The following is a 23,309-nucleotide window of genomic DNA, read 5'->3' as shown; positions in this document are numbered from 1 at the left end:
GTACGGGGTGTTTGCGTTCGAATGTTTTGTTTCATTTTTACTCCTATTCCCTCGATATGTCGTCTCACTCTGGCTTCCCTCATGTCTCTTTCTCTACACTTTTATTCCCACCCTTTTAATCCCCCCTCACCCCCCATCCCTTGTGAGCTACCGCTGAGGTGTCGCATCCTGATGCAGACAGTTTCGGGGCTCACTTTCCTCTTCTTTTCCATCTTACACATCAGCAATCCCCCCCCCCCCCCCCAACCTCTAAGTGCTAAATATGTGGCACAAAAAGCAGGAAATGGACTCAATGAAAGGGTGAAAAATAATAATCATAATAGAAACGAAGATCAACACGCGCCTCAAAAAGCCCCATTCACTCCTCTTTCACATTTTCACGAGAAAATGAAGGTACACACATGGAGAACAATTTTTGTTATAGGTAGGCTTGCCTGAGCAGAACCACTGTCGTGCGCCTTGGTTACACATTCGACACGCCTCGTCCTGTGCGGAGGTGGGTGGGAAACCAAGGGTGCACTTGAAAATGCAATGCTCGTGGGTTGGTGTCGCCATCTGACGGCAGGCTCACGCGAGCGCGCCTTGCTTTCGAATTTCCCGCGCTCGAACCTCTCGCGTTTACATCATGGGCTAGTCCCCCCCCCCCCCCCCCTCTCGCGTGGGCGGCGAAGCCAGCCTCCCTAGAGTGACCACCTCTGCCGGCGAAATGGAAACACTTGTTGCGTAGCTGTCCGTCCAAGTAAAGCTTTCACAACTGCAGTGTTCGCAGCACCAGTACAGTACATGAGTGCCACTTCTATCAAGTGCAGCTTCCCTCAGCACGCTGCATGGGCAGCGCTTATTGTGTACTTGCTTCTGACTTGCGCAGAAATTCTGTTTAAACATCCCCTTCCACTTTTCTTTCTTTTTTTTTTTGTATTTTGCAGCTCGGCAGCGCCAGGTGTGAAAAAAAAAAAACAAACAAAAATTATTAGGCGTGACAATGTACACAATGTGTTATTGAATGGGGCACTTCTGAGTGCACAGCGGGCGCGGTAAACACGACCAACCTGTCACAATCAATTTTTTCATTTGTAAGTACACATCCCTTCTTCGTCTGGGTGCCCCACGGTAGAACATAGTGCGTTTTTATTTATTTTGACACAACGTGACGCGATCGTGTAGTGGGCATTCCAAAGAAAAAAGCGAGTTCGTGCTTCCTGAGCATAGTCGTGTCTCCAAGAATGCAGTGACCAGGGTAGAACGCTGCGCTCGGCTTCTTCCTTCGCGCGATAAGGTAACTAGGCGACGTTCGCTTGACGGGCCCGTTTTAGCAGCTTGGCTTGCAGGAAGGAGAGGAAGAACTCGCAGATGCGGCGATTGATTCGTGCATGCAGACCCAGGAGAAAGACGACGACGCGAACGAAATGCGGTGAACGTGACAAGTACCCAGCGCGATCAAGCTACTACTACACGAGGTGCTGCTCACCTGAGCGATGACGCAATGATATTGCAAAGAGGGACGGACGGGTATGGCGAACCGCTGGGATCACACTGCCGAAGCATCAAGTGGGTAGCCCTGAAGAGGGCTGTTGTGTTCTCGTTGGCTGGCTGCAGGCGACGCCGCTGGCTTCTTAGCCTCCGAATCCGTACAGGGTGCGGCCCTGACGCTTGAGGGCGTACACGACGTCCATGGCTGTCACGGTCTTCCTTTTGGCGTGCTCGGTGTAAGTGACGGCATCGCGGATCACGTTCTCGAGGAACACCTTGAGAACGCCGCGAGTTTCCTCGTAGATGAGGCCAGAGATGCGCTTGACACCGCCACGGCGCGCCAGACGACGGATGGCCGGCTTGGTTATGCCCTGGATGTTGTCACGCAACACCTTTCGATGACGCTTGGCGCCACCCTTCCCCAGCCCTTTGCCACCTTTGCCACGGCCAGACATGACGGCTTCCGAAGTTTCTGCTTCTGCTTCGAAACGCGCCCGGAAAGCGAATGGTGGTAGTGATTAGAATGAAGAGGAAAAAGGCACCTAATTTCTGTCTGCCTTCAGGCGACACGGCGCAGTGCCTTATAGGGGTGGGGGGAAGGAGGGGATAAAAAGAATAGAAGGAAAGTAGAAGCAGAAGAAGACAGCCAACGAGAGGAAAAAGAAGGAGATAGGAAAGTGGGGATCCGGTCGAAGCAGTCCAAGGGCGGGGTGCCACAATGCGAGAGCTACACGGCGTCAGGAGACCGCGGAGGGCGAACCAGTCGGCGGGAGCTACGCTGAAGTCGGAGATCGCGAGGGCACAACCGTCCAGCTTGAAATCCTGCGAGCGAATCCAAGCGAATGCTCGACACGATCGAGTCGCGGTGTCGGCGCCGGCCCGCGAGACTGAGGAGGAAGGCGAACGGCGCACGCCGGTTGGTCGGCGGCCAGCTCGTCTCTCTCTCCCTCTTTTCTTCGCGAGGAGCGCGTTGGCCGCGCAGGTTGCTGCACTGACTATTTTTCTGCACTACAAGATTGAATATACACGGCAAACATGCTTTCGTTTGTTTGTTTGTTTTTAATTCTTTTCTCGTTACTGTTGCTAAGTTTCTTGCCCATTCATTCACGCACCCTTCACTGCTGCAAAATGGCGTATCAGTCGTATCAGCTGCCCCAGCGGCAAGGAGACATCAAACCGAGTAAGCGACAATTCATGTACGCGTACGTACAAGCCCAGCGGATACAACGCGTTCGCTAAAAAACGTTTCATCGTGTCCACTGAACATGACACACGCAATATTTGTCAAAACTCACAGCTGCAACAGCTCACCTGTGTGCCGCACGTAAATAAACTGCACACTTAACACTTTGCGACTACTCGTCCCCGGCGTGTGCCCCCCCCCCTCTTTTTTTTTTTTCTTTTCTATGTTCTCGCTTTCTCTCTAATCACATCAATGCCTCATTTGCACGCACGAAACCCGTTTCACGGCGTCACTTTGACGCCATCCTTGTCGCCAAACCAAGGGACTAACACACGCGGTCCGGGCACGGCCTCATGGCCGGAAATTTCTAAACAAAGCGTGCTCGCGTTGTTGTGGACGCCGGCACGTGAAATTCGGCAAAGTAACAGCACCTTTGGCTGGCTACGCGTGTCTCAAATTTTACTGTGGCAGCTCCACTACATATCGCGATACGGCAGTTTCACCGAAGCCACGCAACGCGACCGCGCTCATTTCAGCATTCACGGGGACGGCAGAGAGTGAGAGCGCACCTCCTCTCGGGCGCGCCTCTCCTCCCGTAAACACGGACTGTCAAGCGGTCCGGTCGCAGCGAAGTTTCCCCATCTCCTTGCGGGGTGGTTCAACACCTGCCCGTTTCAAGTGCACGGTTGCACTGTGAGGAACCCTGCAAGGGTCACGCAATTACAGGCAAAACAGCCCTAACTCTAAAGCGCCTTACATAGGACGAGATTGGAGCGTAAAATGCACCACCCTTTATGCATTCTTTCTTCTTTACAGCGTTGGAAGAGTGTTCGTTCGCTGCATGTTTTACGCATGCGTACTTTCGCTTACATAATACCTTCGGAGGCTGACAACCTGTTAAGTAATCTATCAACGACTATCCGGACGGCATCAGCTGTGCAAAGAAGATTTGCAGTTGGCCTTCCAGAGCCGTCCAGAGCACACAAAGTAGGTCTACACATCGTGGCAACCAATATTTCGAAAAAAGTGAATTGCGTAGTATTATAAAGAATACAACTTTCAGAATGAGCAAAACTGCTTGGTTTGACCAAAGTACAAAGAGGTGCGATTTATACCACATCGATCCATTTATTGAATTAAAAATTACGCTGGCATTAGATAGAATATCGGAAACTCTAATTGACCGATTGAGGCTAGGCACGGCATACACAAAAACATTTGTTTTTTTTTTTTCTTTGCACAGACACGGCAGAGCTGAAAGTCCCGAATGCGAATGCGGATTGATAGATGAAGACGTATGTCACCTTCTCGTAGACTGTCCACATCACGAGACGCCGTCTTAAGTCCGAACAGTTGGCATTAGACCGCAGACCGTTTAACATGAAGAAACTTCTGGGTCCGTGGCCTACTCGAGTTTTACAGTCGCACGCTTTAAAAGCATCAACACGTTCTTTACAAGACAGCGGGATTGCTGATAAGTATTAAGAAATAACGAACTTTCATTTGTAACAAATGTACTTATTATGTACAGTATCACGTGACTCTCATCATGTGTGTGTTGTGAAATGAATGACGTGTCGACAATTATGTACACACGAGCGAATGCATCTTTATACGGACCAGACGTGTGCTCTACTGTTTTGTGCTGGTGGACCGAATATTATCGAGGGACATTATATCAGAGACTTCATTCATTGACTTTCGAACATTTACTTACCATTGTGTTCTGATATGTGCGTATAAGTGTAAGTGTGTCTTTGCATATCTCTGCCCGAGTTTTCTACTTTCCATGCACTGCTTTGTACGTTTTGCTTCAAGATACGTGTTCAAGTTTAACTCAACGGCCAAGGAGTAGCCGGCGCCATAATGGTGCGCCGACATCTCCTTACATATCATATCAATAAGAAAAAAAGATGCGCGCCAATGCCCATCTATTGTATTCCCTTCTCACGTGCCCCAATACCAAACTGCGCGTGCCATTTCTGTGGTGCAAGTGTGTTTAAGTAGTCGCAGTTTCATCTTTCACAATCATGAGGGTTCCCATATTGAAAGTATTCCTTCCCCGAACTTGTGGCAGGGACGCACGATGCGAAATTACAAAATGATCGCGCTTGAAAGCTTCATACAAATGCACTGTCGACCCGCCGAACATAGTCAGTAATCTAAAACAAAGCGGAAATAAACGGTGCGTCCGCTCATTCATTTAAGGTAAGTTTCCCACCACATTCCGAATGGAACGTACCACTCATTTGTGCCTAGCACAGGCGCATTTGTTCTTTCGAAGAGAACACAGTGTTCCGCTACACCGTGTGATTATGTAAACGTCAAGCCGAGCAGTGTCGTTTGCTGGCCGGCCTGGCTATGTTTCTTTCGGCGACGCGCAAACGGAGCACTCGGTGCGAAAACGGGAAATGCCCATACCTCGTGTCGACCGCCTTTCTTTACTGGATTTCGTACTTCTTTGTGCACTATATAAATCACCTGCGTGGTACCCCTGTCATGCGTACGCACAGTTTTGTTTTTTCCTTCACTCGGGCTGTCGATACTTTGCTTTCGGACAATAATTAGCATGCAGTCCGCCGCCACGCTTTTCTGCTTCTACAGCTATTGTCACATGCGTCTATATATTTCTCCCCTATCTTTTCTTGCATCAATGCTTCCGCACATTTTTCACCGCGCCACGCACTTTAAGCTACATTCACTCCTCCTACAGTCTCGAAACGGGCCTGCCCTGCGCTCTCAAGAAATAAATGCCCCAATTTCGTAAACAAATGAATGGCGTGGCAGAGAAGGAACTCTGCGCTGTCTGATGAATGTGGCTGTACCCTTCACATCGGGCGGCAGCTATCACCACCTAGCCATAATGCTGACCTAACAAACAGCTACATTTATCTTGTTTTTTTTCTCTCTTTAAATAGTGAAGTATAGGACCGCGGTGCTTTGCAGTGAATGGTTTAGTTTTCACTCTTGCCTTGACTTTAGCCACCAATAAGATAACCACCTTCTAGTTAATTCTACCCGCCTAAAGTCTATTTTGCCCTCCCCCGTCTCTAAACCCCGGTGCTTTTGAAAAACTCTGCGCCATCATTCTAAACTATAAGGTGAAGCCCTTTACATAGCATTATCAAGTGTTCGGCAGTTTCCTTCTCTCCGCATGCACTGCATACCGTGTATACCCCTTCATATTTGGCCCGACATGTCGGAGTTGCTCGGGCAAGCGCTGACGCGAGTTTCCTATTCTATCATTTCCCAAGAGCTGAACACACTCGAGTTCATGTTACCTTTTTTTGAGAGAAGCGGCCACCTTCCCCCTGTTTTTTTTTTTTTTTTTTTTAATTACCACGCTCCTGGTTTTGTTTTCCCTCCATTACCGTACTTGTGGCACTTTTCTCCGCGCACTCGGTCTTCTCTAATTTACCTGTTCAACCTCCCCGAGCACACACGTCGAGCGCGGCACACCAACGCTCCTGCTAGCGGTGTTCAACAGAGAGAAGAGGATGGATTCGGAGCCGAATCTCTCAGCACAACCCCTATGCCGACGCAGACAATTTGGGTGGCTCTGAGAAGAGCCGTTGATTTGTCGTTGCTCGCTGTGGCCCACGACGCACGCCTACTTGGAGCTGGTGTACTTGGTGACGGCTTTTGTACCCTCGGACACCGCGTGCTTGGCCAGCTCTCCGGGCAGCAGCAGGCGCACCGCGGTCTGGATCTCCCGGCTCGTGATGGTCGAGCGCTTGTTGTAGTGAGCAAGGCGTGACGACTCGGCGGCGATACGCTCGAAGATGTCGTTCACGAAGCTGTTCATGATGGACATGGCCTTGCTGGAGACACCAGTGTCGGGGTGCACCTGCTTCAGCACCTTATAGATGTAGATGGAGAAGCTCTCCTTCCTGCGGCGCTTCTTCTTCTTCTTGTCCGTGGCGCGCACATTCTTCTGCGCCTTGCCGGCCTTCTTGACGGCTTTGCCAGACGGTTGGGGAGGCATGATTTCACACAACACGCACGCGAGACCAGAGTCGAATGCGCGTGTCCCCCCGTCTCGCCGCGCTTAAATATGAGCGAGGGGTGTTGACGAGATCAGCACAACGCGCGCGCCCCATTGGTTCGCACGGCTTCTCTCTCTCACACTCTCATCCGTTCCCCGCGAGCGGCGGCGCGCGATGGTGGCAACGGATTCGCTCGCAGGATTTCAAGCTGGACGGTTGTGCCCTCGCGATCTCCGACTTCAGCGTAGCTCCCGCCGACTGGTTCGCCCTCCGCGGTCTCCTGACGCCGTGTAGCTCTCGCATTGTGGCACCCCGCCCTTGGACTGCTTCGACCGGATCCCCACTTTCCTATCTCCTTCTTTTTTCCTCTCGTTGGCTGTCTTCTTCTGCTTCTACTTTCCTTCTATTCTTTTTATCCCTCCTTCCCCCCTCCCCTATAAGGCACTGCGCCGTGTCGCCTGAAGGCAGACAGAAATTAGGTGCCTTTTTCCTCTTCATCGTAACCACTACCACCCACCATTCGAGCACGGCTCTCATCTCAGAAGGCAGCAGCTTTCTTGTTTTCGGCAACCGGCGTCGTACCAAGCGAAAAGCAACACCATGTCCGGACGTGGCAAGGGCGGCAAGGCGAAAGGCAAGAGCAAGACCCGTTCTAGCCGCGCGGGGCTTCAGTTCCCCGTGGGCCGTATTCACCGCCTCCTACGCAAGGGAAACTACGCCGAGCGCGTCGGAGCTGGCGCTCCGGTCTACCTGGCTGCCGTACTCGAGTACCTGGCCGCCGAGGTGCTCGAGCTGGCGGGCAACGCCGCTCGTGACAACAAGAAGACCCGGATCATCCCCCGTCACTTGCAGCTCGCCATCCGCAACGACGAGGAGCTGAACAAACTGCTTTCCGGCGTCACCATCGCGCAGGGCGGTGTGTTGCCCAACATTCAAGCCGTGCTTCTTCCAAAGAAGACGGAGAAGAAGGCGTAAGCGAGCACCCCTTCCGCGCGCTCGCCGCATTCCCCAAACGGTCCTTCTAAGGACCACCCAAACAGGTGACGCGGCCGTGTTTCGCTTCGCAGTCACGATGGCTCTGTTCGTACCCTCAAGCGTGTTTGTTTTTCTATACTTTATATATATTTCCTCGCGACATCAGTTAGCCACAAGTGCGCGACGCCAAATGCTGCAAAGAGACAACCAAATCACGCAGCTCGGCACCGAAAAAGACAGAAAAGAGCATGTAAGCGTTGTCATTTCTCATTAAAAAAAAAAAAAAAAAAAGCTCCACACGTAACCGTCTATCCTTACGATGACACCTGAACGGGTCAGCACAGGGACAGAGTAAATTTAATACCTTTGAATAGAAAAACAAACGTAAGGTAAAAAAAAAAAAGAGAGAGAGAGAGAGAGAACCCGCCGTTAGCGCATTCCATTTGGTGCTTCTAACACAATTTATTTCGTCTATCTTGCTAGGCAGCGCAGCCACTATTACACAGAACACACAACACAAGCGCTTAACTTCAACTAAACGTTTATTGCAAAAAAAAAAAAATTGTCCAGAATATGGCACAAAAACTTGTTCAGCTTCAAAAGAAATGAAAGGAAATGACACGCGATGATTTCGAGTGTGTTAGTGCACTCTCTATCGCGCTCACGCGGAAAGAACTGTTTTTTGGATGGGGTGATAGAGAATAACAGACAGTAATGTGCGGGACTGGCACGTGTGCTTTTTGTTGTCTACCTTTTACTATTCTTTTTCTCTGTTCACCCCCTTTATAAACTCTGACGTTTGCAATGAAAGTTCAGTTGAAGTTAAGCGCTTGTGTTGTGAGGTCTGTGTAATAGTGGCTGCGCTTCCTAGCGAGATGGATCCTTACCAACTGGCCCGATACAATTGTTTATTTCGTCTCTCGGTAAAACTTCATCACCTCCTACGAGTGCACCCAAAAGTTGCGCCGGGGTCCAGCAGCCCAAGTCACCATGGCGTTACGCAAACAGAAGCCCTCAAAAACACCTTACAAGCGGCGGGCAAAAAGGTAAACACATAAATGAAATTGACACACCACAGGGTCGCAGCACGGCTGCTGCACACACACCGACTGAAGCTAGCCTACCTTTTCTCTGTCTACTCATAATGATACACACTTTTACCTTGAATTTGTCAAAGCTGAGCCATTTCTTCGTAATAACGACGCGCCGACGTTCCGTTCTTCCGCGCGCTAGACAACGGCAGCCACGTACGTACAAAACATGACAGCAAAAGAGGGTGCGGCCGGAGTACGTGGCCTGGAGTGGTCTCGTAGCCAAAGCAGACACGTTGGTGGTCCTGAGAAGGACCGTTTGTTGTTGCTTGCCTGTCGACCGAAGCGCAGGGAGCAGCCCAACTTAGGCGCGCTCACCGCGAATGCGCCGAGCCAGCTGGATGTCCTTTGGCATGATGGTGACGCGCTTAGCGTGGATGGCGCACAGGTTGGTGTCTTCGAAAAGACCAACGAGGTAGGCCTCGCTAGCTTCCTGTAGGGCCATCACGGCAGAACTCTGGAAACGGAGGTCCGTCTTGAAGTCCTGAGCGATTTCCCGCACCAGGCGCTGAAAGGGAAGCTTGCGGATCAGCAGTTCGGTCGACTTCTGGTATCGGCGAATTTCACGCAGGGCCACGGTTCCAGGCCTGTAACGGTGAGGTTTCTTCACCCCGCCTGTGGCAGGGGCACTCTTGCGAGCAGCCTTGGTAGCAAGCTGCTTACGCGGAGCCTTGCCTCCAGTACTCTTGCGCGCGGTTTGTTTAGTTCGGGCCATGCTGCGTGCGTCCGATCACCTCGACTGACGGAGCGAAACTGCGCTCCTGCCGGAGATCGGCAAAAGCGGCTTCGCCGCACGACCCATCTCTCTCCCTCCCATTGGCCGAAGCGTGAGAACCCGTCCGCGTGCGAGCGCGGAAGCGTACGCCAGGATGCTGGCTGGCGCTCATTTTCGGGCAACCGTGCAGTTCGCGGCTGCAAAGAGGTACACCGAAACGAAACCACTACCGCTGTACAATACAGCCTGCTGCGCATTTCTTTCGCCTTCCAGGCAACACATCAATCGACGCTGTAGCTCGTCGCTTCCCGAAGCGGCGCGACGGAGTGCGAGACGCCACCATTCACGCCAACAGCGCGCATCGCACTAGAGCGCCTCGCATCACCGAGGGCAAATGCGCACTGCCACGCCAAAAAAACTTGCTCCTTGCGTTGTCGCTTATTTGCGACCATTACGTAGATGGGCGAAGACGACGAGAGACCACCGGCAGTGTTGGTATATGCATACACGTCCGCGCAACGACAAGGAGTAAAACGCAACAAAACATTCTAACACAAACACCCCGTACATCCAACTGCCACTGAGCGCGCCTACTTGCTCAATCGCAGACAGTAACGGGACTCAATTTTATCTTCCTTTCCCTCTTAAGAATCACTCATACATACTTGCCAAACTACTAGGTGCGCTCAATGGCGGTTGGATGTACGGGGTGTTTGCGTTCGAATGTTTTGTTTCATTTTTACTCCTATTCCCTCGATATGTCGTCTCACTCTGGCTTCCCTCATGTCTCTTTCTCTACACTTTTATTCCCACCCTTTTAATCCCCCCTCACCCCCCATCCCTTGTGAGCTACCGCTGAGGTGTCGCATCCTGATGCAGACAGTTTCGGGGCTCACTTTCCTCTTCTTTTCCATCTTACACATCAGCAATCCCCCCCCCCCCCCCCAACCTCTAAGTGCTAAATATGTGGCACAAAAAGCAGGAAATGGACTCAATGAAAGGGTGAAAAATAATAATCATAATAGAAACGAAGATCAACACGCGCCTCAAAAAGCCCCATTCACTCCTCTTTCACATTTTCACGAGAAAATGAAGGTACACACATGGAGAACAATTTTTGTTATAGGTAGGCTTGCCTGAGCAGAACCACTGTCGTGCGCCTTGGTTACACATTCGACACGCCTCGTCCTGTGCGGAGGTGGGTGGGAAACCAAGGGTGCACTTGAAAATGCAATGCTCGTGGGTTGGTGTCGCCATCTGACGGCAGGCTCACGCGAGCGCGCCTTGCTTTCGAATTTCCCGCGCTCGAACCTCTCGCGTTTACATCATGGGCTAGTCCCCCCCCCCCCCCCCTCTCGCGTGGGCGGCGAAGCCAGCCTCCCTAGAGTGACCACCTCTGCCGGCGAAATGGAAACACTTGTTGCGTAGCTGTCCGTCCAAGTAAAGCTTTCACAACTGCAGTGTTCGCAGCACCAGTACAGTACATGAGTGCCACTTCTATCAAGTGCAGCTTCCCTCAGCACGCTGCATGGGCAGCGCTTATTGTGTACTTGCTTCTGACTTGCGCAGAAATTCTGTTTAAACATCCCCTTCCACTTTTCTTTCTTTTTTTTTTTGTATTTTGCAGCTCGGCAGCGCCAGGTGTGAAAAAAAAAAAACAAACAAAAATTATTAGGCGTGACAATGTACACAATGTGTTATTGAATGGGGCACTTCTGAGTGCACAGCGGGCGCGGTAAACACGACCAACCTGTCACAATCAATTTTTTCATTTGTAAGTACACATCCCTTCTTCGTCTGGGTGCCCCACGGTAGAACATAGTGCGTTTTTATTTATTTTGACACAACGTGACGCGATCGTGTAGTGGGCATTCCAAAGAAAAAAGCGAGTTCGTGCTTCCTGAGCATAGTCGTGTCTCCAAGAATGCAGTGACCAGGGTAGAACGCTGCGCTCGGCTTCTTCCTTCGCGCGATAAGGTAACTAGGCGACGTTCGCTTGACGGGCCCGTTTTAGCAGCTTGGCTTGCAGGAAGGAGAGGAAGAACTCGCAGATGCGGCGATTGATTCGTGCATGCAGACCCAGGAGAAAGACGACGACGCGAACGAAATGCGGTGAACGTGACAAGTACCCAGCGCGATCAAGCTACTACTACACGAGGTGCTGCTCACCTGAGCGATGACGCAATGATATTGCAAAGAGGGACGGACGGGTATGGCGAACCGCTGGGATCACACTGCCGAAGCATCAAGTGGGTAGCCCTGAAGAGGGCTGTTGTGTTCTCGTTGGCTGGCTGCAGGCGACGCCGCTGGCTTCTTAGCCTCCGAATCCGTACAGGGTGCGGCCCTGACGCTTGAGGGCGTACACGACGTCCATGGCTGTCACGGTCTTCCTTTTGGCGTGCTCGGTGTAAGTGACGGCATCGCGGATCACGTTCTCGAGGAACACCTTGAGAACGCCGCGAGTTTCCTCGTAGATGAGGCCAGAGATGCGCTTGACACCGCCACGGCGCGCCAGACGACGGATGGCCGGCTTGGTTATGCCCTGGATGTTGTCACGCAACACCTTTCGATGACGCTTGGCGCCACCCTTCCCCAGCCCTTTGCCACCTTTGCCACGGCCAGACATGACGGCTTCCGAAGTTTCTGCTTCTGCTTCGAAACGCGCCCGGAAAGCGAATGCTCGACACGATCGAGTCGCGGTGTCGGCGCCGGCCCGCGAGACTGAGGAGGAAGGCGAACGGCGCACGCCGGTTGGTCGGCGGCCAGCTCGTCTCTCTCTCCCTCTTTTCTTCGCGAGGAGCGCGTTGGCCGCGCAGGTTGCTGCACTGACTATTTTTCTGCACTACAAGATTGAATATACACGGCAAACATGCTTTCGTTTGTTTGTTTGTTTTTAATTCTTTTCTCGTTACTGTTGCTAAGTTTCTTGCCCATTCATTCACGCACCCTTCACTGCTGCAAAATGGCGTATCAGTCGTATCAGCTGCCCCAGCGGCAAGGAGACATCAAACCGAGTAAGCGACAATTCATGTACGCGTACGTACAAGCCCAGCGGATACAACGCGTTCGCTAAAAAACGTTTCATCGTGTCCACTGAACATGACACACGCAATATTTGTCAAAACTCACAGCTGCAACAGCTCACCTGTGTGCCGCACGTAAATAAACTGCACACTTAACACTTTGCGACTACTCGTCCCCGGCGTGTGCCCCCCCCCCTCTTTTTTTTTTTTCTTTTCTATGTTCTCGCTTTCTCTCTAATCACATCAATGCCTCATTTGCACGCACGAAACCCGTTTCACGGCGTCACTTTGACGCCATCCTTGTCGCCAAACCAAGGGACTAACACACGCGGTCCGGGCACGGCCTCATGGCCGGAAATTTCTAAACAAAGCGTGCTCGCGTTGTTGTGGACGCCGGCACGTGAAATTCGGCAAAGTAACAGCACCTTTGGCTGGCTACGCGTGTCTCAAATTTTACTGTGGCAGCTCCACTACATATCGCGATACGGCAGTTTCACCGAAGCCACGCAACGCGACCGCGCTCATTTCAGCATTCACGGGGACGGCAGAGAGTGAGAGCGCACCTCCTCTCGGGCGCGCCTCTCCTCCCGTAAACACGGACTGTCAAGCGGTCCGGTCGCAGCGAAGTTTCCCCATCTCCTTGCGGGGTGGTTCAACACCTGCCCGTTTCAAGTGCACGGTTGCACTGTGAGGAACCCTGCAAGGGTCACGCAATTACAGGCAAAACAGCCCTAACTCTAAAGCGCCTTACATAGGACGAGATTGGAGCGTAAAATGCACCACCCTTTATGCATTCTTTCTTCTTTACAGCGTTGGAAGAGTGTTCGTTCGCTGCATGTTTTACGCATGCGTACTTTCGCTTACATAATACCTTCGGAGGCTGACAACCTGTTAAGTAATCTATCAACGACTATCCGGACGGCATCAGCTGTGCAAAGAAGATTTGCAGTTGGCCTTCCAGAGCCGTCCAGAGCACACAAAGTAGGTCTACACATCGTGGCAACCAATATTTCGAAAAAAGTGAATTGCGTAGTATTATAAAGAATACAACTTTCAGAATGAGCAAAACTGCTTGGTTTGACCAAAGTACAAAGAGGTGCGATTTATACCACATCGATCCATTTATTGAATTAAAAATTACGCTGGCATTAGATAGAATATCGGAAACTCTAATTGACCGATTGAGGCTAGGCACGGCATACACAAAAACATTTGTTTTTTTTTTTTTCTTTGCACAGACACGGCAGAGCTGAAAGTCCCGAATGCGAATGCGGATTGATAGATGAAGACGTATGTCACCTTCTCGTAGACTGTCCACATCACGAGACGCCGTCTTAAGTCCGAACAGTTGGCATTAGACCGCAGACCGTTTAACATGAAGAAACTTCTGGGTCCGTGGCCTACTCGAGTTTTACAGTCGCACGCTTTAAAAGCATCAACACGTTCTTTACAAGACAGCGGGATTGCTGATAAGTATTAAGAAATAACGAACTTTCATTTGTAACAAATGTACTTATTATGTACAGTATCACGTGACTCTCATCATGTGTGTGTTGTGAAATGAATGACGTGTCGACAATTATGTACACACGAGCGAATGCATCTTTATACGGACCAGACGTGTGCTCTACTGTTTTGTGCTGGTGGACCGAATATTATCGAGGGACATTATATCAGAGACTTCATTCATTGACTTTCGAACATTTACTTACCATTGTGTTCTGATATGTGCGTATAAGTGTAAGTGTGTCTTTGCATATCTCTGCCCGAGTTTTCTACTTTCCATGCACTGCTTTGTACGTTTTGCTTCAAGATACGTGTTCAAGTTTAACTCAACGGCCAAGGAGTAGCCGGCGCCATAATGGTGCGCCGACATCTCCTTACATATCATATCAATAAGAAAAAAAGATGCGCGCCAATGCCCATCTATTGTATTCCCTTCTCACGTGCCCCAATACCAAACTGCGCGTGCCATTTCTGTGGTGCAAGTGTGTTTAAGTAGTCGCAGTTTCATCTTTCACAATCATGAGGGTTCCCATATTGAAAGTATTCCTTCCCCGAACTTGTGGCAGGGACGCACGATGCGAAATTACAAAATGATCGCGCTTGAAAGCTTCATACAAATGCACTGTCGACCCGCCGAACATAGTCAGTAATCTAAAACAAAGCGGAAATAAACGGTGCGTCCGCTCATTCATTTAAGGTAAGTTTCCCACCACATTCCGAATGGAACGTACCACTCATTTGTGCCTAGCACAGGCGCATTTGTTCTTTCGAAGAGAACACAGTGTTCCGCTACACCGTGTGATTATGTAAACGTCAAGCCGAGCAGTGTCGTTTGCTGGCCGGCCTGGCTATGTTTCTTTCGGCGACGCGCAAACGGAGCACTCGGTGCGAAAACGGGAAATGCCCATACCTCGTGTCGACCGCCTTTCTTTACTGGATTTCGTACTTCTTTGTGCACTATATAAATCACCTGCGTGGTACCCCTGTCATGCGTACGCACAGTTTTGTTTTTTCCTTCACTCGGGCTGTCGATACTTTGCTTTCGGACAATAATTAGCATGCAGTCCGCCGCCACGCTTTTCTGCTTCTACAGCTATTGTCACATGCGTCTATATATTTCTCCCCTATCTTTTCTTGCATCAATGCTTCCGCACATTTTTCACCGCGCCACGCACTTTAAGCTACATTCACTCCTCCTACAGTCTCGAAACGGGCCTGCCCTGCGCTCTCAAGAAATAAATGCCCCAATTTCGTAAACAAATGAATGGCGTGGCAGAGAAGGAACTCTGCGCTGTCTGATGAATGTGGCTGTACCCTTCACATCGGGCGGCAGCTATCACCACCTAGCCATAATGCTGACCTAACAAACAGCTACATTTATCTTGTTTTTTTTCTCTCTTTAAATAGTGAAGTATAGGACCGCGGTGCTTTGCAGTGAATGGTTTAGTTTTCACTCTTGCCTTGACTTTAGCCACCAATAAGATAACCACCTTCTAGTTAATTCTACCCGCCTAAAGTCTATTTTGCCCTCCCCCGTCTCTAAACCCCGGTGCTTTTGAAAAACTCTGCGCCATCATTCTAAACTATAAGGTGAAGCCCTTTACATAGCATTATCAAGTGTTCGGCAGTTTCCTTCTCTCCGCATGCACTGCATACCGTGTATACCCCTTCATATTTGGCCCGACATGTCGGAGTTGCTCGGGCAAGCGCTGACGCGAGTTTCCTATTCTATCATTTCCCAAGAGCTGAACACACTCGAGTTCATGTTACCTTTTTTTGAGAGAAGCGGCCACCTTCCCCCTGTTTTTTTTTTTTTTTTTTAATTACCACGCTCCTGGTTTTGTTTTCCCTCCATTACCGTACTTGTGGCACTTTTCTCCGCGCACTCGGTCTTCTCTAATTTACCTGTTCAACCTCCCCGAGCACACACGTCGAGCGCGGCACACCAACGCTCCTGCTAGCGGTGTTCAACAGAGAGAAGAGGATGGATTCGGAGCCGAATCTCTCAGCACAACCCCTATGCCGACGCAGACAATTTGGGTGGCTCTGAGAAGAGCCGTTGATTTGTCGTTGCTCGCTGTGGCCCACGACGCACGCCTACTTGGAGCTGGTGTACTTGGTGACGGCTTTTGTACCCTCGGACACCGCGTGCTTGGCCAGCTCTCCGGGCAGCAGCAGGCGCACCGCGGTCTGGATCTCCCGGCTCGTGATGGTCGAGCGCTTGTTGTAGTGAGCAAGGCGTGACGACTCGGCGGCGATACGCTCGAAGATGTCGTTCACGAAGCTGTTCATGATGGACATGGCCTTGCTGGAGACACCAGTGTCGGGGTGCACCTGCTTCAGCACCTTATAGATGTAGATGGAGAAGCTCTCCTTCCTGCGGCGCTTCTTCTTCTTCTTGTCCGTGGCGCGCACATTCTTCTGCGCCTTGCCGGCCTTCTTGACGGCTTTGCCAGACGGTTGGGGAGGCATGATTTCACACAACACGCACGCGAGACCAGAGTCGAATGCGCGTGTCCCCCCGTCTCGCCGCGCTTAAATATGAGCGAGGGGTGTTGACGAGATCAGCACAACGCGCGCGCCCCATTGGTTCGCACGGCTTCTCTCTCTCACACTCTCATCCGTTCCCCGCGAGCGGCGGCGCGCGATGGTGGCAACGGAAACCATTCGAGCACGGCTCTCATCTCAGAAGGCAGCAGCTTTCTTGTTTTCGGCAACCGGCGTCGTACCAAGCGAAAAGCAACACCATGTCCGGACGTGGCAAGGGCGGCAAGGCGAAAGGCAAGAGCAAGACCCGTTCTAGCCGCGCGGGGCTTCAGTTCCCCGTGGGCCGTATTCACCGCCTCCTACGCAAGGGAAACTACGCCGAGCGCGTCGGAGCTGGCGCTCCGGTCTACCTGGCTGCCGTACTCGAGTACCTGGCCGCCGAGGTGCTCGAGCTGGCGGGCAACGCCGCTCGTGACAACAAGAAGACCCGGATCATCCCCCGTCACTTGCAGCTCGCCATCCGCAACGACGAGGAGCTGAACAAACTGCTTTCCGGCGTCACCATCGCGCAGGGCGGTGTGTTGCCCAACATTCAAGCCGTGCTTCTTCCAAAGAAGACGGAGAAGAAGGCGTAAGCGAGCACCCCTTCCGCGCGCTCGCCGCATTCCCCAAACGGTCCTTCTAAGGACCACCCAAACAGGTGACGCGGCCGTGTTTCGCTTCGCAGTCACGATGGCTCTGTTCGTACCCTCAAGCGTGTTTGTTTTTCTATACTTTATATATATTTCCTCGCGACATCAGTTAGCCACAAGTGCGCGACGCCAAATGCTGCAAAGAGACAACCAAATCACGCAGCTCGGCACCGAAAAAGACAGAAAAGAGCATGTAAGCGTTGTCATTTCTCATTAAAAAAAAAAAAAAAAAAGCTCCACACGTAACCGTCTATCCTTACGATGACACCTGAACGGGTCAGCACAGGGACAGAGTAAATTTAATACCTTTGAATAGAAAAACAAACGTAAGGTAAAAAAAAAAAGAGAGAGAGAGAGAGAGAACCCGCCGTTAGCGCATTCCATTTGGTGCTTCTAACACAATTTATTTCGTCTATCTTGCTAGGCAGCGCAGCCACTATTACACAGAACACACAACACAAGCGCTTAACTTCAACTAAACGTTTATTGCAAAAAAAAAAAAAAAAAAAATTGTCCAGAATATGGCACAAAAACTTGTTCAGCTTCAAAAGAAATGAAAGGAAATGACACGCGATGATTTCGAGTGTGTTAGTGCACTCTCTATCGCGCTCACGCGGAAAGAACTGTTTTTTGGATGGGGTGATAGAGAATAACAGACAGTAATGTGCGGGACTGGCACGTGTGCTTTTTGTTGTCTACCTTTTACTATTCTTTTTCTCTGTTCACCCCCTTTATAAACTCTGACGTTTGCAATGAAAGTTCAGTTGAAGTTAAGCGCTTGTGTTGTGAGGTCTGTGTAATAGTGGCTGCGCTTCCTAGCGAGATGGATCCTTACCAACTGGCCCGATACAATTGTTTATTTCGTCTCTCGGTAAAACTTCATCACCTCCTACGAGTGCACCCAAAAGTTGCGCCGGGGTCCAGCAGCCCAAGTCACCATGGCGTTACGCAAACAGAAGCCCTCAAAAACACCTTACAAGCGGCGGGCAAAAAGGTAAACACATAAATGAAATTGACACACCACAGGGTCGCAGCACGGCTGCTGCACACACACCGACTGAAGCTAGCCTACCTTTTCTCTGTCTACTCATAATGATACACACTTTTACCTTGAATTTGTCAAAGCTGAGCCATTTCTTCGTAATAACGACGCGCCCACGTTCCGTTCTTCCGCGCGCTAGACAACGGCAGCCACGTACGTACAAAACATGACAGCAAAAGAGGGTGCGGCCGGAGTACGTGGCCTGGAGTGGTCTCGTAGCCAAAGCAGACACGTTGGTGGTCCTGAGAAGGACCGTTTGTTGTTGCTTGCCTGTCGACCGAAGCGCAGGGAGCAGCCCAACTTAGGCGCGCTCACCGCGAATGCGCCGAGCCAGCTGGATGTCCTTTGGCATGATGGTGACGCGCTTAGCGTGGATGGCGCACAGGTTGGTGTCTTCGAAAAGACCAACGAGGTAGGCCTCGCTAGCTTCCTGTAGGGCCATCACGGCAGAACTCTGGAAACGGAGGTCCGTCTTGAAGTCCTGAGCGATTTCCCGCACCAGGCGCTGAAAGGGAAGCTTGCGGATCAGCAGTTCGGTCGACTTCTGGTATCGGCGAATTTCACGCAGGGCCACGGTTCCAGGCCTGTAACGGTGAGGTTTCTTCACCCCGCCTGTGGCAGGGGCACTCTTGCGAGCAGCCTTGGTAGCAAGCTGCTTACGCGGAGCCTTGCCTCCAGTACTCTTGCGCGCGGTTTGTTTAGTTCGGGCCATGCTGCGTGCGTCCGATCACCTCGACTGACGGAGCGAAACTGCGCTCCTGCCGGAGATCGGCAAAAGCGGCTTCGCCGCACGACCCATCTCTCTCCCTCCCATTGGCCGAAGCGTGAGAACCCGTCCGCGTGCGAGCGCGGAAGCGTACGCCAGGATGCTGGCTGGCGCTCATTTTCGGGCAACCGTGCAGTTCGCGGCTGCAAAGAGGTACACCGAAACGAAACCACTACCGCTGTACAATACAGCCTGCTGCGCATTTCTTTCGCCTTCCAGGCAACACATCAATCGACGCTGTAGCTCGTCGCTTCCCGAAGCGGCGCGACGGAGTGCGAGACGCCACCATTCACGCCAACAGCGCGCATCGCACTAGAGCGCCTCGCATCACCGAGGGCAAATGCGCACTGCCACGCCAAAAAAACTTGCTCCTTGCGTTGTCGCTTATTTGCGACCATTACGTAGATGGGCGAAGACGACGAGAGACCACCGGCAGTGTTGGTATATGCATACACGTCCGCGCAACGACAAGGAGTAAAACGCAACAAAACATTCTAACACAAACACCCCGTACATCCAACTGCCACTGAGCGCGCCTACTTGCTCAATCGCAGACAGTAACGGGACTCAATTTTATCTTCCTTTCCCTCTTAAGAATCACTCATACATACTTGCCAAACTACTAGGTGCGCTCAATGGCGGTTGGATGTACGGGGTGTTTGCGTTCGAATGTTTTGTTTCATTTTTACTCCTATTCCCTCGATATGTCGTCTCACTCTGGCTTCCCTCATGTCTCTTTCTCTACACTTTTATTCCCACCCTTTTAATCCCCCCTCACCCCCCATCCCTTGTGAGCTACCGCTGAGGTGTCGCATCCTGATGCAGACAGTTTCGGGGCTCACTTTCCTCTTCTTTTCCATCTTACACATCAGCAATCCCCCCCCCCCCCCCCCCCAACCTCTAAGTGCTAAATATGTGGCACAAAAAGCAGGAAATGGACTCAATGAAAGGGTGAAAAATAATAATCATAATAGAAACGAAGATCAACACGCGCCTCAAAAAGCCCCATTCACTCCTCTTTCACATTTTCACGAGAAAATGAAGGTACACACATGGAGAACAATTTTTGTTATAGGTAGGCTTGCCTGAGCAGAACCACTGTCGTGCGCCTTGGTTACACATTCGACACGCCTCGTCCTGTGCGGAGGTGGGTGGGAAACCAAGGGTGCACTTGAAAATGCAATGCTCGTGGGTTGGTGTCGCCATCTGACGGCAGGCTCACGCGAGCGCGCCTTGCTTTCGAATTTCCCGCGCTCGAACCTCTCGCGTTTACATCATGGGCTAGTCCCCCCCCCCCCCCTCTCGCGTGGGCGGCGAAGCCAGCCTCCCTAGAGTGACCACCTCTGCCGGCGAAATGGAAACACTTGTTGCGTAGCTGTCCGTCCAAGTAAAGCTTTCACAACTGCAGTGTTCGCAGCACCAGTACAGTACATGAGTGCCACTTCTATCAAGTGCAGCTTCCCTCAGCACGCTGCATGGGCAGCGCTTATTGTGTACTTGCTTCTGACTTGCGCAGAAATTCTGTTTAAACATCCCCTTCCACTTTTCTTTCTTTTTTTTTTTGTATTTTGCAGCTCGGCAGCGCCAGGTGTGAAAAAAAAAAAACAAACAAAAATTATTAGGCGTGACAATGTACACAATGTGTTATTGAATGGGGCACTTCTGAGTGCACAGCGGGCGCGGTAAACACGACCAACCTGTCACAATCAATTTTTTCATTTGTAAGTACACATCCCTTCTTCGTCTGGGTGCCCCACGGTAGAACATAGTGCGTTTTTATTTATTTTGACACAACGTGACGCGATCGTGTAGTGGGCATTCCAAAGAAAAAAGCGAGTTCGTGCTTCCTGAGCATAGTCGTGTCTCCAAGAATGCAGTGACCAGGGTAGAACGCTGCGCTCGGCTTCTTCCTTCGCGCGATAAGGTAACTAGGCGACGTTCGCTTGACGGGCCCGTTTTAGCAGCTTGGCTTGCAGGAAGGAGAGGAAGAACTCGCAGATGCGGCGATTGATTCGTGCATGCAGACCCAGGAGAAAGACGACGACGCGAACGAAATGCGGTGAACGTGACAAGTACCCAGCGCGATCAAGCTACTACTACACGAGGTGCTGCTCACCTGAGCGATGACGCAATGATATTGCAAAGAGGGACGGACGGGTATGGCGAACCGCTGGGATCACACTGCCGAAGCATCAAGTGGGTAGCCCTGAAGAGGGCTGTTGTGTTCTCGTTGGCTGGCTGCAGGCGACGCCGCTGGCTTCTTAGCCTCCGAATCCGTACAGGGTGCGGCCCTGACGCTTGAGGGCGTACACGACGTCCATGGCTGTCACGGTCTTCCTTTTGGCGTGCTCGGTGTAAGTGACGGCATCGCGGATCACGTTCTCGAGGAACACCTTGAGAACGCCGCGAGTTTCCTCGTAGATGAGGCCAGAGATGCGCTTGACACCGCCACGGCGCGCCAGACGACGGATGGCCGGCTTGGTTATGCCCTGGATGTTGTCACGCAACACCTTTCGATGACGCTTGGCGCCACCCTTCCCCAGCCCTTTGCCACCTTTGCCACGGCCAGACATGACGGCTTCCGAAGTTTCTGCTTCTGCTTCGAAACGCGCCCGGAAAGCGAATGCTCGACACGATCGAGTCGCGGTGTCGGCGCCGGCCCGCGAGACTGAGGAGGAAGGCGAACGGCGCACGCCGGTTGGTCGGCGGCCAGCTCGTCTCTCTCTCCCTCTTTTCTTCGCGAGGAGCGCGTTGGCCGCGCAGGTTGCTGCACTGACTATTTTTCTGCACTACAAGATTGAATATACACGGCAAACATGCTTTCGTTTGTTTGTTTGTTTTTAATTCTTTTCTCGTTACTGTTGCTAAGTTTCTTGCCCATTCATTCACGCACCCTTCACTGCTGCAAAATGGCGTATCAGTCGTATCAGCTGCCCCAGCGGCAAGGAGACATCAAACCGAGTAAGCGACAATTCATGTACGCGTACGTACAAGCCCAGCGGATACAACGCGTTCGCTAAAAAACGTTTCATCGTGTCCACTGAACATGACACACGCAATATTTGTCAAAACTCACAGCTGCAACAGCTCACCTGTGTGCCGCACGTAAATAAACTGCACACTTAACACTTTGCGACTACTCGTCCCCGGCGTGTGCCCCCCCCCCTCTTTTTTTTTTCTTTTCTATGTTCTCGCTTTCTCTCTAATCACATCAATGCCTCATTTGCACGCACGAAACCCGTTTCACGGCGTCACTTTGACGCCATCCTTGTCGCCAAACCAAGGGACTAACACACGCGGTCCGGGCACGGCCTCATGGCCGGAAATTTCTAAACAAAGCGTGCTCGCGTTGTTGTGGACGCCGGCACGTGAAATTCGGCAAAGTAACAGCACCTTTGGCTGGCTACGCGTGTCTCAAATTTTACTGTGGCAGCTCCACTACATATCGCGATACGGCAGTTTCACCGAAGCCACGCAACGCGACCGCGCTCATTTCAGCATTCACGGGGACGGCAGAGAGTGAGAGCGCACCTCCTCTCGGGCGCGCCTCTCCTCCCGTAAACACGGACTGTCAAGCGGTCCGGTCGCAGCGAAGTTTCCCCATCTCCTTGCGGGGTGGTTCAACACCTGCCCGTTTCAAGTGCACGGTTGCACTGTGAGGAACCCTGCAAGGGTCACGCAATTACAGGCAAAACAGCCCTAACTCTAAAGCGCCTTACATAGGACGAGATTGGAGCGTAAAATGCACCACCCTTTATGCATTCTTTCTTCTTTACAGCGTTGGAAGAGTGTTCGTTCGCTGCATGTTTTACGCATGCGTACTTTCGCTTACATAATACCTTCGGAGGCTGACAACCTGTTAAGTAATCTATCAACGACTATCCGGACGGCATCAGCTGTGCAAAGAAGATTTGCAGTTGGCCTTCCAGAGCCGTCCAGAGCACACAAAGTAGGTCTACACATCGTGGCAACCAATATTTCGAAAAAAGTGAATTGCGTAGTATTATAAAGAATACAACTTTCAGAATGAGCAAAACTGCTTGGTTTGACCAAAGTACAAAGAGGTGCGATTTATACCACATCGATCCATTTATTGAATTAAAAATTACGCTGGCATTAGATAGAATATCGGAAACTCTAATTGACCGATTGAGGCTAGGCACGGCATACACAAAAACATTTGTTTTTTTTTTTTCTTTGCACAGACACGGCAGAGCTGAAAGTCCCGAATGCGAATGCGGATTGATAGATGAAGACGTATGTCACCTTCTCGTAGACTGTCCACATCACGAGACGCCGTCTTAAGTCCGAACAGTTGGCATTAGACCGCAGACCGTTTAACATGAAGAAACTTCTGGGTCCGTGGCCTACTC

At 51.3% G+C, this 23,309-nt stretch overlaps 1 protein-coding gene across 1 annotated transcript in view; it reads left to right on the top strand.

Annotated features, from left to right (window-relative positions):
• The first annotated feature begins 6,712 nt into the window (after positions 1 to 6,712).
• LOC142791887 (histone H2A-like) overlaps positions 6,713 to 23,309 on the top strand; it is a 117,561-nt gene continuing 100,964 nt past the window's right edge. Inside the window, exon 1 of the mRNA XM_075885560.1 lies at positions 6,713 to 7,163. The gene's annotated coding sequence lies outside the window, so the exon portion shown is untranslated. The remainder of the gene's footprint in view (positions 7,164 to 23,309) is intronic.

This window comes from Rhipicephalus microplus, unplaced genomic scaffold, assembly GCF_043290135.1.
Source record: "Rhipicephalus microplus isolate Deutch F79 unplaced genomic scaffold, USDA_Rmic scaffold_196, whole genome shotgun sequence".
NCBI classification, from domain to species: domain Eukaryota; kingdom Metazoa; phylum Arthropoda; class Arachnida; order Ixodida; family Ixodidae; genus Rhipicephalus; species Rhipicephalus microplus.
The sequence above is the reverse complement of the archived record's forward strand: the minus strand, read 5'-3'. Positions and strand labels throughout refer to the sequence as shown.